Here is an 18,282-nt window from a genome sequence, read left to right as displayed (position 1 = left end):
TTGCATCATCCTTTTGAATGGATTACATCATCTCAGTCTCAAATCTCACCATGTTCTCTTTCAGGATCCCACTTAATTCTCAGGTTTCTTTTGTGTGTGTTGTTGTTGTTGTCTTTTTTTTTTCTGAATTCTGCTTTGTGGGTTTTTTTTTTATGATTTTATCATCAACTTCTTAATTACAATTCTGCAAGCTGCCCTGCTTTTCAGCTCTCTTTCCTTAAATGTAGTTCAGACACATCCCCAAGTCCCCAAACAACAAACCAGAGTAAATATCCTGCAACTGGTAATTCACTTTAGAAAAATCAATTGTTATTTAAAGGGAAGTTCCCCCTGAGAACTCATTTGAATGAGACCTAAATATTCATGTCTCTGGATTTAATAGCATCACCTCGATAACTTTAGCACTTTACCTTGGCAGCGGTCCTTACCCAACACTTTGACCTGTTATTCCTTTGAGATCCTCAATAGCAGACGCTGTCACTATCAGGCATATGGAAGATTTGTGAAGTGTTCCTGTTTAGGGGGAAATCCACTGGTAGCTGGCATTTCATGTATCAAATTAGGTTCCTAAGTTTCAAGTAAATTTTTAGGCTTAATGTTTGCTTTGTGAGGTTATCTAGCATAACGTGAGGGTTTCAAATGCTTTATGGACTGCAGCTTGAATATACAGCTAATGAAGAGTGAGAGAGTATATTACATTATTGATCATTAATTTTCTTCCAATAACAAATAAGCATCCATTGAACAACAAAAAACAAGATCCTAGGGCTGGGCCTAGCTATATAATTTGCAGACCTCACTACAAAATGAAAATGCAGGGTTTCTTGATTGAAAATTATTAAGAATTTAATGTTCTGACAGTAGAACATTAAACCAAGAGCGGGGCCAATTCTAAGCACTGAGAATTGGCCCCACACTGACTGAGGCCTTCAGGATTGTAAGGTCTCTGACCTCAAGGGACCCAGTGAGTGAGAACCAGACTAGTCCTTAGGTGGGATGCAGAATGTTCTAGAATCCCTTTATGGAGATTCCTTAAGCAGACACTTGACTGTGGAGTTTACACTTTGCAATTGAGAAAACCTAAACTTTACCTGAGTTTTGCACCTTTCTCTTTCTTTCTTTCTTTCTTTCTTTCTTTCTTTCTTTCTTTCTTTCTTTCTTTCTTTTTATTGCTAAACAAAAGTCTTAGACCAAAAATGGCCAGAGGCACTGTTTTCACTCTCAGCCAGTCAAATTGAGCTTTTCTTAGCTTTCAGGTAAGTCTTTATATTCATGGATTCAGCTTGAAAATCCTGCTTGAGAACCTAGAACGGGGCTGGAAATGGCATGCAGCTCTCCGTTGTCTAGAGATGGTCCTGTGCACTTATCCAATCAATTCTGTCTTCCTGTTAGAACCGTATCTTTAACTCCAAGAATGCCACTGGAGAGCTCTCCTCTTACCTCCAGGCCCCTACTGAATACAGAGTTGATTCTGTACTTGGGACTGCACTTCCTCCCCACATCCCCCTCCCCCCCTCCATAGGCCATAGAATTTATATATATTAATAGTTATCACTTTGTGGAGGACATAAAAAAAAAACCCCTTATGGATAACAAGATTATGCTGAAATGATAATAATATCATTTTATTTTTCTACTAGAGGCCCGATGCACGAAGATTCATGCAAGAATAGGCCTTCCTTCCCCTGGCTGCCGTCACTGCCTTTGCTCCAGCCCAGAGCCGCCTTTCTGCCTCTCACCTTGTGTAGTCAATTTGCATATACCCTCCTTATTGGCTGTAGGTGCCACCATCTTTGTTGTGAAGTTACAGTCAATTTGCATATTCCATCTTTATTAGATAGGATTAGCTTATAATCATTAAGAACTTAGCTTATAGTAACTCATTGTTCTTTACAAAAACTATTTGAAGTGGGCAGTCATATCCCCATTTGCAATAGGTAATCTGAGGAAGATAGAGGTTAAATAATTCACCCAGTCACACAAGAAATGGGGCTGCCTGGTCCCTGGTCTGAGCTCTCCATCGCTCCTTCACTCTGCCTCGGTATCCCCTGTGGCACCCTCACGTTGCTATAAAATATGAAGGAGGGAGACAATGTGGGATGCTGAGATCTTAGTTCAAAGGAACAATTCCTTACCTCTTTACCTTGTTTTACTTCCCTTTTAGTTCCTTTACTAGGGAAATAAAACTTAATAATCTGTTGTGAATTGCTGTTTTCAGCTGAAATGAGAGAGGCTAGCCCCCTGGGAGCAGAGAACTCTCAGGAGAATTTTATGGAATTAATGAAAAGGTACTTAAATGAGAGGACAAGATTGATAATGAGAAGGAATAAACCATCAGTGTGACCTGAAGCTCTGTACCTTGTCTCACAGAAAACCCACAGACATATTTTTTGAGTTGCATTGAATCCAATTCTTTGGTATGAGTTTTCCTCTTGAACAACCTCAGACCAATTTGAAAGGAAAAGAAACAGCCTGCGTTCTAAAACATTTAGGCTTTTGCAAGACTGAAGGTTCTTCAGTCTCCTATAATTACCTCCCCATTATTGCTACACATCAATTTAGTGTCCAGATTGAAAAATGGAATAAATGTTTACCAGAAAACCATTTACTTGTCAACTTTAATAGTGAGTCTGTGATGAGACACAATATTCTCTGATCTGAGGAGTGTAATTTTTCCACTCCATGCCATCGTCAATGTTTCATCAATGGAAAATCAATAAACTTCAATCCATTCCCTAGATCCTAGGACCTTAATCTGTGGACAGCAAAGGGCCCTTTCTATTTCGGACACCTTCAGGTCTAGCACGGTTATGCCTTTTTCATATAATCAGCAAATCTCAAACTGCTTACTGATTGAAGAAAATTGCTCAGCAGCCCCTGGCAGATGACTGGAAAGTGTTTTCCAGTTTCTAACAATGACCTCAGGAAGTGAACGCCATTGCCTAAGGCCAGGCTCTCAGCATTGCCACAAGCCCCTGTCGTTCTTTTCTTCTTTTTCCTGTTTTATTATTTTATTTTTCCTGTGTTTGTTGTAGTGCCCTGGGGTTAGCTGGGCCACTATCTCCTTCCGAAAGGGCCAGCGAGACCCCCATTGGGAGCCTGCTTCAGCCAAGTCCTTGCATGGCAGGCACCAAATACTCCCCGGCCTCGCCTTGCCCCAGACCTTGGGGCTCTGAGAGATTCCCACAGACTCCGGCAAGTGCGGTGGGCTTTGCCTGGCACAGGTGAAGCCTTGGGCTAGCTGGTTCTTCCACAAATCTGCTTCTGCCTCTGCAGTGTTACCAACTTCCTCCCAGTTGCTAGCCTGGCGATAGCACTTTTCACTGATTTTCAGATTAAAGGTGGTTGTTTTTTATTAAACATATTCTAAAGTAAGTTTTTGGTCATTTCCATAGGAACTTGGGAAAAAAGGGGGTAGTTAAATGTGCAGTCTCAAATCGCCATCTTGCAACGGAAGTCTTGACATCCTTTTCAAAAACAATTGCTAATACAATTTATAGTCCTGTTTATGGCATAGGAGTAAAAAGCCCATGAAACTCCTCAGCACCGTAGGAAATGAATAGTTTATGAAATGGTGACTGGGCTCTGATCCTGGCTTCAGAATGATTAACTGACAAATCCATCATCTGGGGGAAAGCTGGCTTGGCAGAGATTAATTCTTAAACTATTCTTATTTGGGGGTATTGTTTGGTTTTGATTTGGGAGAACTTCCAGAATTGTTTTAAAAAAACACACACACACACATTGTGTGTGTTTGCTTTTTAATTAAGACAGAAGTAACCTGTATTTTATGCCTGGCTATAGATACACTTCATACATTTCCACTAATTTAGATTTTTTTTAATGGTAAAAAGGAACAAAAATTCAATAAGAGGTCCTAAAGATGTTTTAGCAGTACCAAAAGGGAGGCAGGTATATTAGTGAGAATTTTATTGATGCCAGGTACCAGAAACCAGTTTATGGTAACTTAAGATCAAAAGGGAGATTTATTATAAGGCTGTGATAGAAAGGGGTAGAGGGGTGGTCCTTCCAGAAATGAGAGCAGGCTATCAGTTACAATGTATTTAGCTGCCAATCACAGAAAACTAGATACACATAATGAACTTCTTTCTGTCTCAGGTAACTGGAAGTCCAGAGGTAGGAAGAGCTCCAGGTTGGTCAGTGATGTTAAGTATCATGCAGCTCTTTATTATATTAGCCTTTTATGCTACTGGCTTCATCCTTATGCTGGTTCCCATGGTCACAAGAAAGCTGCCAGTCATCTGTGAGGTTTGCTATCTTGTCTTAGCCTGGATTCCCAGAAAAACTGATGTGGCAATACTTTATTAGGGACTGGACAGCAATTTGAGGAAAAGGGGGAGTGAGGTAGGACAGGGAGAACAAGTACAGTGAGAAGCCTTCAGAAAGTGCGCATGAGCTACTGTGTCTCAGGACCAGCTGTGCGGGTGCAGAAACAGAGAATAATTGATCCACCAGCAAATTGCTGGCCCCCATCTTCACTGATCAGAGCCATTCCCATGGTATGTAGGTGCCCCTTCCTTCCCAGTTCTGTCCCTAGGCTTCTCCTTGTGGCTTGTTACTGAGCAGTATCTTCTTTGGTTGCTATTACGTCTATTTCCATTTCATGGATAGTGATGAGGCTTCCACCCCAGTCCTGAAAATACTTAACTTCAATTCTGGTTGTGTAAGTCTCCCTACTTTTTGGAATATCCAGGAAATCACTCCCTGCCCGAATACTTCAATATTCTGTAAGTGTCGGCATCTTAAAAACCATCTATTGGCTTTAGGTACATATTTAAGTCCCACTTGCCAAGGATACAGGTGATCTACCACCAATACCCAAAAAACCAACCAATATACTCTAAGACCTGCCATTTTCATGAAGGAATCATAGTTGCATAAGTTGATATAAAGGAACAAAAAGTTAATAGTTGCCCATTAAAGACATGAAACAAAAGTGGAAAAATTGTCCTGAGGACTAATCCGAGAACAGAGGAGCCAAAAAGAAATGGTGGTGTCCTTCCATAGGTGAATGGATAAACAAACTTTGGTGTATCAATACATAGAATATTATTCAACAATAAAAAGTGCTGTGCTATCAAGCCATGGAAAGATATAGAGCAGTGGTTCTCAACCTTCCTAATGCCGCGACCCTTTAATACAGTTCCTCATGTTGTGGTGACCCCCAATTTCATTGTTACAAATTGAACATAATTAAAGCATAGTGATTAATCACAAAAACAATATGTAATTATATATGTGTTTTTTGATGGTCTTAGGTGACCCCTGTGAAAGGGTCGTTTGACCCCAAAGGGGTCGCGACCCACAGGTTGAGAACCACTGGTATGGCAGGACCTTAAATGCATATTGCTAACTAAAAGAAGCCAGTCTGAAAAGGCTGCATTCCCTAGATTTGCAACCTGATCACATTCTGGAAAAGGAAAATCTATAGAGACAGTAAAAATACCAGTGGTTGCTAGGGGTTTGGAAGGAAAAAGGACAAATAAGTGGACCATGGGGTATCTTTAAAGCAGTGAAACTATTCAGTATTGACACTGTAACGACAGAGGCATGGCATTATACATTTGCCCAAACCTTTAGAACTATACAACACAGAGGTGTACCCTAATGTAAGTGATGGGCTTTAGTTAGTAATAGCCTATTAATATTGGCTCATCAATTATAAAAAGTGTATCATGCTAATGCAAGATGTTAGTAATAGGGGAAACTGGGGGGAGTGGGTGCAGGGAAGGATAAGGAATATCTAAGAACTCTCTACTTTCTGCTCAATTATTCTATAAGCCTAAAAACTGCTCTAAAAAATAGTGTCTATTATAAAAGAAAGAGGGAGGGATGGGAAGGGGGGACAAAGAAATGGGAGATGGGGAGTAGGGAACAATGACACTTCATTGTTTAAACACAGAGCAAAGGATAGGAAAAAGGCCAAGCCTTTCTAGGCCCCAATTTTATTTCCTTGAACATCTAGTGTTGTAGTTAGGTTGTGTTCCTAGCTCCCTCATCTTGGGAACTGCATCCTTCCCCTACTCACATGACTTATGGGAGTGGGTCAGGCACGTTCTTTGTGTGACTCCATCTCCCTGGCTGCACTTGGATTGGTCCAGGAGCGGACACATCACTGAATTTGGGCCAATTAGACTTAAAGGACAGATTTGGTCTCTTTGAATATAGGTGAACTTGTAATTTTATGAACAAACAGACAGATGGCCCGGTCAAGAATTGTATTGCCAGAAAATAGATTTTGCTAGATTTGAAGACCATAATGTGTTCTCTTGAAGACCTTGCCCAAGCTAGTCTAGAAATAAAGGAAAGGTTCTAATTTAGATCTCCATAATATAAAGTCCTGGAGGATGCAAATTCTATCTGCTGTCAGCCCTCAAAAAACATGCTGTCCACGATGGCAGTGGTGGTCATGATGATGATAGGAAGGAAGCCATTCAGTAAATCCTATCCTAGTCTAGTCACCAGTAAAATCACATTTCCCCTTTTTGTCTTTCCAGAGGTGTCAGTCTTGAGGATGAATCAGTGATGTCTGTCTCTCCCCTTCCAAGCTGTTGTGCGTGAGTTGTAGTTTTGGATGTGCACCAGAAGCCAGAGGCTCACCTATTGTTGACCACAAGCTCCCCAGTCTCAGATCACTGCTCACGGATGGCACAAGTAAGAATAACTTACAAACCTGCTCTTATGACAGTGTCATTGTTAATGTTTCTCAGTATTTCACCCTCCTCTTCTGTGGGCTGAGGGTGCTTCCCAACACACAGTCTCTACTCTTGGGCTTCCCAGGAGGCAGGCAGTTAGAAGAAATTGGGGTTTACATCTTGCATATGTGAACAATAGCACATCCTTCTCCCTAACTTGCCTGAAGAGAGCTTGATGGCATCAGCAGCAGGGTCCCTGCCCTCCCCCACGCAATGCCGTGGAGCTTCTATGCACAGGTGAGCAAGCATCTTATGAGCTGAATGATAACAAGGAAAACCATTGAGAAAATGGGAGCGACATCCTGCACATTGAAGGAAGTTGCAAAATGTACCTAAAAGGAAATGAAATCTTTTACATTTATAACAGGGAGGCAATCTTGCCTGACAACATGTTGACCCTTTTTTTCTTTACTTCTTCCTAATCCATGCTTCTCCCCCCCTTTATCTTTCCTTGGGCCCTCATTTAAATGTTCTGAACTGAGTTGCTGCTGCTTTGAACAGCTGTGTGGTTTGTGTAGGTGTGTCATGACGTGGGCTTGTAAGGACTTAGCTCTATCCACTGAGTTAGTGCAGCCCAGAGCTTGCCAGACGTCTGAGCTGCATGGCAGGCTCTGGTTGGGCAGTCATTATTGTGTTCAATAAGCACACAAAGGCTACCAGTCAAGTGACATGGCATCAAATGACTTGTCTGAGGACCCTGATGAATGTGGGGGTTGCCCTTCTGCCTGTACTGTGGGACACTGCTGGGGCGGGGGTGGGGAACGGTTTGCTGACTCCAGCTCATCTAGCCCTGGGTTATTCCTTCTGGAGCTGTGTGGTCAGGCTCACTTGGGCCTCTATGCAGTGGTTTAGCTGGTGCTTCCCAAATGTTAACTTTCATTTACGTCACTGGAATGTGTTAAAATGTAGATTCAGATTCAGTAGATCTGGGGTGGGGCTGACGATTAGCATTTCTATCGAATAGCAAGAGCTTCGCTAATCATGGCTGGGTACACCACTATATGCCAGCCTGCCACCATGAATAGATGGGAGAACGGAACCATTTAGACTTTTCCAGTCTCATGACCTCCATAAAGGGGAAGGGAAATGGAGCTACCACTGGCAAAGCCTCTACCACGCCCAGGCATAAAGCCAGGCTGGGGAATTTTTAATTATATTATCTCGGTTGGTGAGAATCTGAGCAGCTTGAAGAGAGCAATGAAGTGAACCTTGGTTTGGCGAGTCCTGCCCCTTTCTGACATTCTGAGTAGCCAGTGTTGCCAAGGCAACTCGACCAGCCCAAGTTGCCAATTCTCAGAGGAGGGGACCTCAAAAGAGACGTACCGCTTAACACACTACAGGAAACCCCAACTCCAAGAAAGGCCTGCCTAAAATAGAGATGTGCTGATGCAAATCAGTAACCACTGCTGTTCTCAGGGTGTAAGAATAGGCTGGAAACCTCTCTGTGACTCATCGCCTCCACCGTTGCCAGGAGTTATCTCTAGCTCCGGTCAGGCAGCAAGTCCCTGCTTGGCAGAGGGAAACCTCCCTGCAAGCTTCTCCTCAAGGGTGTCCTGGGTCTGAGGAAGGAGCTGGCTTGGACCCGTCAATTAGGTGGCATAATGGACTGCACGCCTGGGATGGCTTTTCTGAGGGCACAAGAACCAGAGCAGCTTATCCCAGGCTCCTACCCTTCCAGACTAGGTCACATGCATTGTGGTGCATGAGCTGTAAGTACAGGGTTCTCCAAAGCCAGGCAGAGACCCATTTCTCTGAGAGACTTGGCTATTTGGCCACGTAGATGGAAACCCACAGAAGAGTTGCCATGAGGTTGGTAACATCAAACACCATAAGGCTGGCCCCATGCACCAGTGTGCAGAGTTGGAGTCTCTATTGGAAGCGGAGGCCTTGGGAGGTTTTCAGGTTGGCAGTGCCACTGGCAGTGGTTTGGGAAAATGGTCCCCCTCCATGTTCACCCTTCTTTGCCCTTCCCTGACCATTCTGACTTCCAGGCCTACCTCTTCCAAAGAAGGGCTCCTGCTGACTAAAGAAACTAAAAATAGACAATTAAGGATGGTTTTTAATGATGTCAGGTCTTCTGAAATGGTTACTTCTCTGCAAAATATTCTTGAAACACCAACCCTCCAGCCTCAGACTTATCCCTTTGGATTGTTGAAAGGAGTAGCATCTGAGAGAATTATCAGTGCTGGCTGGTGACACATTCTGAGGATCGGCAATGGGTATGACATCATGTTCAGAGCTAGGTGATATGACAAGTTACACCTGAAATTTTTATTATCTGATGAGGAATAGGAGTTGTGTATTCTAAAAACAGAGTTTATAGAGCACTTCCATATTATTTATACTATTTGTTACAACCAACCTGTGAGGTAAAAAATTATCTTCCGCATTTTGCAGATAAAAAAATGAATCTCCGAGAGGTAATATAATTTTTCAAAATAAAACTGGACCCTAAAAGTGGATTTGGGGTTAAGCTCAGGATTAGGGTCTTTTGTCTTCATCCCGACTGAGGTCCAGAGAGGTTCTGAACCTCTAAACACTATGTGAGAGTAGCTGAGTTGGTATGCATCCAAGCAGCTTGACTCCACAGACAGCCCACCCTCTGACCGCTGTGCTGTGCTCTCTTCCATCTAAATCAAACAGGTCTGGTGTTGGGGAGCAAAGCAATGGGGCTTCTTTCTGCCAGAAGACAGTCCGTCTCTCACCATATGGTATTTTCATCCTGTGATCTAGTTAGAATCTTTCTCTACTTTGGACATTTGTTCAAAGGACTGAAATAAAAGCTAAGTAGGAAGTCTAGAGCAGTGAGGTGAGCGGGAGCATTTATGAGCAGGGCTGATGAGCTTGTCCATCTGCCATGAAATTTGTCCTTTGCCCTGCACACCAACTCCAACTCGGGGAGCGCAGGCAGCCCTCACCAGGATTGACCAGGGCAAAAGTCAGTGGGAACACAAGCTTGGACCACCTCATAATCTGGATATGTTGGTTTTGGCAGAATCTGACCTGTTCTATCCTGTACATAACATCTGCCTCTGTATCCCAGAAAGAAAAAGAGGCGGGGGAGCAGGGAGGAAGGACGGGAGAAGAGAAATGAAGGGTCAGCATAAAATACAACCCTAATTAGGAATTGGTGAAAACTCTTTAGGACAGGCTCATAGGCTATATATTTGTTCTACATAAACTACTAAGTTTATAAATAAACAAATAATATTATAAACTAATAACATCTTGGTAATTTTTTTTCTACAAAACCCAAGACACAGAATATAGAGTTTGGGTTAGACATACCTGGATTGCCATCTGGCTTCTGACTATTACTTGAGCGAGTTACTTAACCTCTGGGTCTTAGTTCATCAAGTTTTACTTGTGGATCATGATAACCTGCTTTAAAAGGTGAGTTGTGAGGATTAGAAATAATGTGTGCAGGAGGGCTCTCAATAATGCTCGCTAATATGATGATAACTACTCTAGAACTCATTTCCGAAGTTAATAGAGTATTTGAAGGTGAACCTAATTGTATGGAAGGTGTAGACTTCTGGTGGTTATGATTAAAAAACAACAACAGAACTTTAATTGGCAAATTTTTGCTTCTGTGAGCTCAAAACACTGTATAAATAAATAGAAATTTCACATCTACTTTTTCACTCAATCCTCATAACAATCCTGTGATGTAAGGTAGGTATTATTTCCTTCATCTTACAAATGGCTGTGCTAAGGATAAACAAAATCAAATAATTTACCCTCAAAATTTATAAAAAGAAGACCTGAGACTCGCACCAGTCTTCTGAAACTCACAATAGGTAGCCAGAGCTCATGCTACCTGACCACACTAGAGTTTGTCATTCCTCTTCCAAGTGCCCAATGAAAATCTATACTCTTATCCTCTCTCACATGCAATGAATAGAAAATTGTACCTCAGAGACAGAGAGAACGTTTATTTGAATCATACAGAAAACCGGCAAGAGGTGTGGCATTTTAAAAAGGAGGCCTTAGTACATAACAAGGAAACCGGCCCAAAGAAAGGCATGGCACTGCTACTTGGTCTCTGTGCAACTTGGACAAGTTGCTCCATCTGATTAGGCTGAAGTTTCCCAACTTCTGAATTGGGAATAACAGTCCTCGCCTCATCGTGTTGCTGTGGTGATTCAATTAGACCCTAGAAGAGTGCCTGGCAAATAGATGCTCAATAGATGTGGGTTTCCTCTACCTCATGCATTAGGTTAGCAGATGTCTGCTTAATCTGGTAACTAAAGGCCTAGAGTTGTGAAGCCTTCTCATGCCCACAAATCAGGCACAGTGTGTACTTGGCAAGGGTGGCTGAGCATCTCGGCCGCCCTGACCAGAAGCTATTCCTGGTAGGGCCAATGCAAATCCTTCAGCCTCTGTAAGTAAGTTGATTCCTGCCTTTTGGTGTGTAAGGCAATTGCCAGTGAGGGTGCTAATGCAATCCGATGTTGTAGTGGTTTGCCTGTTCTGGATGACTTAGATACTGATAACTAAGAGATAGACAAGCAATAAGGTCCAAGCTTTGTGTGAGCACATGCTTGCCTAGGAACTAGCTCACAGCACGAACATTAATGAGCCTCTATGATATGATCACAGCATTCAGTTGCTATTCCCCTCAGAGCAACCAGGAGTCCTGAGTCCCATTACCCACCATTGAAGCCTCCTTCCTCTGGCCCTATTTGTAGTCTACCCGCACCCAGGGGCAGTTCTCTGATTTGGGAGGGGGAAATCCATCTGATTTGAAGAAGGCAAGCCTTTACTGCTAATGTTCATTTCTCTTTGGCAGGCAAGGTCACTGAAGAGGCTGAAAAATTTTCACTCTCTGTGAGTGTGTGTGTGTGTATGTGTGTGTGTGTGTGTGTGTGTGTGTGTGTGTGCATGGCTGAGTGTGTACCCTCACCAGATAACCATGAAGGAATAATGTGTTCATGAGTATCTCCTTCTATACTACCCTGAGATAGAGCACACTGTGAGAGTCAACTTATGTGAGGATATTAGCAAAGTCACCGTTCTAAAGGCTAGGCTGTGTCCATGACTCTCTACTGGGACTCACTGACTATCCCATCTGTGGGTTTGGCCCTGGTTTCTTGGCTTATAACATTTGAATTCTTGTAGTAGTATTCTACCCACCTCATCCTGGTGGGAAAATATCCAGTTTGTTTGTTTGTGTTTGGATTTAGTATGTTCTAATTCAATGCCAATATCTCAAATAAAAATGGCAGTCAAATGATGACCAAACTCTGGACTGCCTTGACCGCAGGAAGGACACAGTAGGCCAAGAAGAACCTTGTTCTCTGGTACCTTCTTGGGTGTGGTCCACTTCCCCATCACAGGACCCATAACATATGCCCACCTTGTCCAGCCTGGGGCCCTTTTGTCTTCTGAGATCAGCCTAGGCAGGTCACAAATTGGTCCTGATCCTGAAGGTTGCAGTTATATTGAAATCCCTCTATCCTATGTACTTTATGGGAAGAGACTGCAAAGCCTGAGCCATAGTGTAGTAATTTTTTTTATTGCTGCTGTGACAAATTAAAATAAACTTAGTGGCTTAAACCAACACAAATTTATTATTTTGCAGTTCAGGGCTCAGAAGCCTCACTGGGCTAAATTTAAGGTTTGGCAAAGCTGTCTTCCTTCTGGAGGTGCTGAAGAATCTATTTCCTTGCTTTTCCAAGCTTCAGAGGTCACCCATATCCCTTGGCTCATGGTTCCCATCCTCCATCTTCCAAGCCAGCAAGGACTCTGGTTGAGTCCTTTGCATGCTGCCATTTCTCTGGTTCTCTCTCTCCTGCCTCCCTCTTGCACTTATAAGGACTCTTGTGATTACATTAGGCGACCTGATAGTCCAGGTTAATGTCCCATCTCAAGGTAAACTGAGTAGAAGCCTTAATTTCATCTGTAACCTTAATTTCCCTTTGCCACATAACCTAACGTATGCCCACAGGTCCTTGGGATTAGGATGCCTTTGGGGGTCTTTATTCTGCCTACCACACGCCGCCCTTTTCCTACATGGCAGAGGATTCACAGGACCATTGCTAAAAGTAGGCCTTGTCAGGTGCTGGCCTTACAGCAGCCTCACCCACTGACTGGCCTTCTCCTGGCCATTGGTAAATGTTTGTGATCAGACTCCCTTGGCAGCCTTTCCAGGCATGTGGTCTGAATCAACTCCCAGGGATCTCAATGTCCTCTCCCTTTCAGCTGGCACAGCTCTGTGTTCGCAGTCATCACCTTGTGACCAGTTCACCAAACTCCACCTTGGGTGGAAATTTCACGTTGGGGAAACATGGCTGAGTTCTGCTCCCTGAGGCTTTAAACATCCGATTGCGAAGACTAGGCAGAATGTCAGCCCTTGATCTAGGCTTGGGGCTGCTGGATCTCTGAGGAGGTTTTCACTTCTTCACCAGCCCCTTGGGTGGCATAGGCCTAGGCCCAGCCTTAGAAGTATTTGGTCTCTGGTTACAGTTCAACCTAAAGATGGGCATAGGACCCACGCCAGATAGGGACAGTGATGCTCTTCAAACATTCTAAGTCTCTCTCACCTTCCTAGTCACCTTATGGTCAGGCAGGGCCATGGGGTTAGTCCCAGCCATAGGAAGGAAGAGGAAATGATAGTGGTCACGCTGGGCCCAGGCCTCAATCTCTAGTCATGCTGTAGCAATAAAGGAAATTGTAAGTTCCAGATGGTGCAGCTACAAAACAGTACAGTGTCCACCATCCTGGGTGCTGAAGACCAACAGCACACATTTGGCATGTAATGTGAGCAAGACCCAAACTGGGCTGCTGAGCTCCAAATTTGATCGGCTGTCACCACAGCATAAGCAGCCTGTGCTGACTAACGTACCAGCCCAATCATAGGACTTCCCTAGACTTCCCAGAATTCTCAGAAAAGACTCGGCCTCTCTCTTCCTCTGGCGCTGCAAGCACATTTTGAGCTTGGAACTGCCAGCAGCCATCTTGGCTTGATGAAGGAAGGGTTTGTCTGAAAATGAAGCCACTCCGAAGCACGCAGAGCCAAGAGATGAAGAAAAAGAATCCTGTTGACCTCATTGGAATCCTTGATACATGTGGGCACAAAGGCTGCCTGACCCTTTGGATCTCTCGTGATATGAGAAAGACATTCCCATTTTTGGCTTAAGCTGATTTGAATGGTGTTTCTGTCCTTTGTAATGGCAAGAGTTCTCCCAATCACCGCCCTTTTTTCCAACTGACTCATGTGGCCATCTATAATTATCTTTTGTCTTCTCAGGAACTCTTCCCATAGAAAGCAAGATTCCTGCATGTCAGAGTGGAGCCCTCAACATAATTTGCTGCCCCTAGAGACTATAATTCTTCCATATTCTATATGCATGTCCCCTATAGAAGTATAATTACATTCTCCTCTTCCATTTCCTGAGAAGGGAGGGCGTATTGACAGTCAGGAACAGGGAAACAATATAATCATCACATCATTGAAGGGAAGAATTCACCAGTAGTAGAAAGTAAAATGAAGGGGAAGTGAGCATTGACCTAGGCCTGGGTGATTATAGACAAAAACAATCCAGAGAAAATGCCACTGCCCTGCTATCACCATAAAACTCTGTCAGTGTTGACCTACCTTTAGAGTATTCCCATTTGTTAGTTTGGGCCTTTGGGAGAATGACCAAAGATTTTGAGGTTCCCATCCCCCGTAGAAATGATGAATGTGCATAGATTCATCTACAGCCTCTCTTTTGATTCCTGTCCGAGCCAGTAGGAGACCACTGCTTGGAATGAGGTTATACTCTGTGGCCGTGGGATTAAACCAAGATAACAGGTCCACTGAGGGGACAAACCAACATAGCTGACCTCTGCTTCACACTTCAACCAACGGTGCCAAATTCTGACCAGCTGCTGAGGACGGGCTGAATCACACCTTGATGTGACCTGAGCTGGCCCCCAGGCCCCACTGTCCTGACCTGCGGTTCCTCAGGAAGCTCTCTCAATAGACCAAAGGAAACCTCCAAATTTAGAAATGACCCGTGGCCTGGAGGCAGCAGACCCAGAATTTCTTCAACCTTGACCACACAGCGAGTCAGTGGATAAAACTACGTCTTCACCAAGTGTCCTTCTGGTACAAACTTGGGAATTCAGCAAGATCTGTAGGAGGGATAGCATTTCACTGTGCCTAGGAGGTCAGGTTCAAGTTCCCAAAAAGCCCATTAATATCTTTTATTTAGCAAGAGAACATATATGCACATTCCTGTGTGAATATGTATTACTGACCTGCAAATTATTATTAGAAGATTGGGACTCTCACTTCTTAGCCAAGATGGCTCCTGGTGGAGAATGTTCAGGCAGTTTTCCCCATCCTACTCACCAAAGCCACATTAACACATATTTTGGAAGGATTTATTTCTCCATTGTAAGTGTTACTATTTGGGGGTCATGGCTAAATAGTTCCTAACTTGGAGGAAAAGGGGTTGGACGCTATTTACAGTATTTCCTTAAATTACACTTCCATTACTCTTGATAATTATAATGTTAATAGCATAAAAAACTTACTGGTTGCAAAAGTGTGAAGGCCCCTATGAAGTTTTACTTAGAGAATCATAGACTTTTGTATGTGAAGGGGTTACCTAACATACATTCTCAAACCTTCTCTGTAACATTCTCTACAAAGAGTCTTTCCTGCTTGAATGCCACCGCTTCTAGGGGAAGTCTGTGGTAAATATCGCTGGAGCCCTGCCACATCACCCACCCACCTCCGATTTTAGCCACAGCCCTGACCAGACTTACCTTGAGCTGATGGAGTCTCGCCTCCAATGGGTGCTCCACATATTTCAACATCTGCTCATGACCTTATCCCAGGCCACTTAGTGTGCAAATGCAGCTCGAAAGCTGGGTGGTGCTGAAGCCATGGGGGAAACCCTCAGTCTGTGGGGGGGACCTTGGGTCAGAGTTGCAGCTGACCCTCCTTTAGGGGGGTGACTGGGGAGGCTTTCTGCAAGATTCTCAGAGGTTTCTGGATCATGCTCACTTACAGCAGCTCTTATTCCTTCCCTCTCTCATTATCCCCACCCCTTCTGTCTTTTCTGTTACCTGGGACCATCTCCCAAGTCAGTGGCTTACATTCAAGCCCTTGCCCCAGGCTCTAATTTTGAGGGAAACTAACTAGAATGTGGCCTATTCTACTGCAGTGGGTAAGAATATGAACTTTAGAAATATACTGCCTGACACTACCTATGTGAGCAAGTATCTTCACCTTCTGTGCCTTAGTTTTTTTCATCTGTAAAGTGGAAACAATAATATTACCTACACCCTGGGATTATTATCGGGATTAAATATTTTGAAAGCTCTTAAGAGCTCCATCGTGAGTGCTACATGAGCATTGTTGGTATGTACAGGTTCCCGTACGTGAAACAGCTGTCATTGTTTAAGAGCTTTTCCCTACGGTGAGCAGAATCTCTCACCCTATAAATTTCATCCTTTAGACAAAAAGGGCCAAGAGTTTCAGGTCCCAGTAGCTCAGATTTACAAATGAGAAGGCAGGCAAGTGAGTTAAGTTTATGGGGATTCCTAAGTCCCCTGGCAAGTCATTTCTCTGGCTTTGTCCTAGGCACTAAGGCCATTAACAACAACAAATTCTATAGTGATAAGGCAAACATATTATTTTAATAGATCTGTAAATGGATAGCTATTCATTGTTACAAAAATACTAATGAAAACGCTATTAAATGCAGTAATTTTCACCTCCTCGATGTTTTTCATTTTAGAAGCAGGGTCATAAATAGTAGAATGCAATATCTAGCCTCCTGACAGCCTGAGTTTATTACCGTAAATGTTCTTCTGCTGATAACGCCCGCCTCCCTTTGATACAGAGCCTCACACTATGTTTGGATTTAATTTGCAAGTATAAAAAGTACATTTCAAGGAAGTGATAAAAATCAGAGATTGTGAAACCACAATGGGTATTTGCTGGGGTCACCAAGTGGCAGACTGTGTGTGTGACCAGGAATACAGGCAAAAAATACTGAATTGTAATTGCAGGCTCCAATGAGCCCTTTCCACTCCCACTCCTTTGCAAACCTATCTGCTCAGTTTCCATGGCCTCTTTGCTCAAAGTCTGGTGCATGGACCAGCAGCATCAACACCACCCGGGAGCTCGGTAGACCCACAGAATCTCAGGTCCCGCCCAGACCTCCTGAACCAGAATCTGCATTTCAGCAAGATCCCAAGTGCCCCCAATGTGCATGAAAGCCTCAGAGGCTCTAAGGAAGGAGGGTCATTTGCTTGCTTAGCCAGCTACCACGTCCCAATTTTTTCTGATATTTGCTCACATCTTCCCAGAATCATTGCCCTAGAATGATTGATGGCAGATGGAGAGTAGAGCAGACTGCTTTCTCGTGGGGGAAGGGGGACAAGAACTGGCTCAATGAAGGGCAGTAGGACTGAGTGATAGGCAGGGAGATGAGCAGTGGGACTTGGGGAGAGAGGTGTGTAAGGTGAATCTTAGGAAGTTGGGGCTGTGATTTGTTTCATTCCTACTTTTCAGCTTCCTAAAGAGACTTTCAATGAAACCTTTTTCTTTTTTTGAACCTAGAAAAAAATAATAGAAAACTGTGAAGGATAATACTGTCAATATTTATGTACTCCCCACCTACAATCTATAAAGGTTAATAATCTTGCATGTTTAGCCTAGATTTTTTTTTAAATTAAAGCGTTGTTGATAAAATTTAAGACCCCTATGTCTTCCCTGGTCCCATTCCCTAATCTACCTACAGGCAACCACTATCATGATTTATATACTTTTACCACATGCACATTTCTGAAGAATATAAGGCATTGTTTTGTGGTTTTAAAATTTGCGTAATTGTTATATTGCACAAACTATAACATTTTAAGAGTTATAATTTTGAAATATATCAAAAAATATAGATCTAGCTCATTCCTTTTTCGAATTTTATTTCTTATTGTGGTAAAGTATACATGGTACAATTTACCACTTTTAAGGTTACATCAGTGGCATTAAGTATACCCACAAATTGTGTGACCATCACCACTACCCATTTCCAGAACTTGTTCATCGTCCCAGACAGAAACTCTGGAGCCGTTAAACAATAACTGCCCATTACCCCCTTCCCTAGCCCCTGGTGACCCTATTTTACTTTTTATCTTAGCCCATTTGCTTTTTTAAAAAAAAAAAACAAAAACAGCCGAAACCGGTTTGGCTCAGTGGATAGAGCGTCGGCCTGCGGACTAAAAGGTCCCAGGTTCGATTCCGGTCAAGGGCATGTACCTGGGTTGCGGGCACATCCCCAGTAGGAGATGTGCAGGAGGCAGCTGATCGATGTTTCTCTCTCATTGATGTTTCTAACTCTCTATCTCTCTCCCTTCCTCTCTGTAAAAAATCAATAAAATATATTTTAAAAAAAACAAAAACAAAAAAAACCAAAAACATTACTCATTTGCTTTTAGTAGCTACACCACATTTCCTCAATACATGCACATTATGTATTCCTCTTTGGGCTAAATCACTGTATTAGTTTTCCATTGCTGCTCTAACAAAATCACCGCTTTCGTGGCTTAGAACAACACAACTTTC

Source organism: Myotis myotis, unplaced genomic scaffold, assembly GCF_014108235.1.
Source record: "Myotis myotis isolate mMyoMyo1 unplaced genomic scaffold, mMyoMyo1.p scaffold_m19_p_5, whole genome shotgun sequence".
Classification (NCBI taxonomy): domain Eukaryota; kingdom Metazoa; phylum Chordata; class Mammalia; order Chiroptera; family Vespertilionidae; genus Myotis; species Myotis myotis.
The sequence above is the reverse complement of the archived record's forward strand: the minus strand, read 5'-3'. Positions refer to the sequence as shown.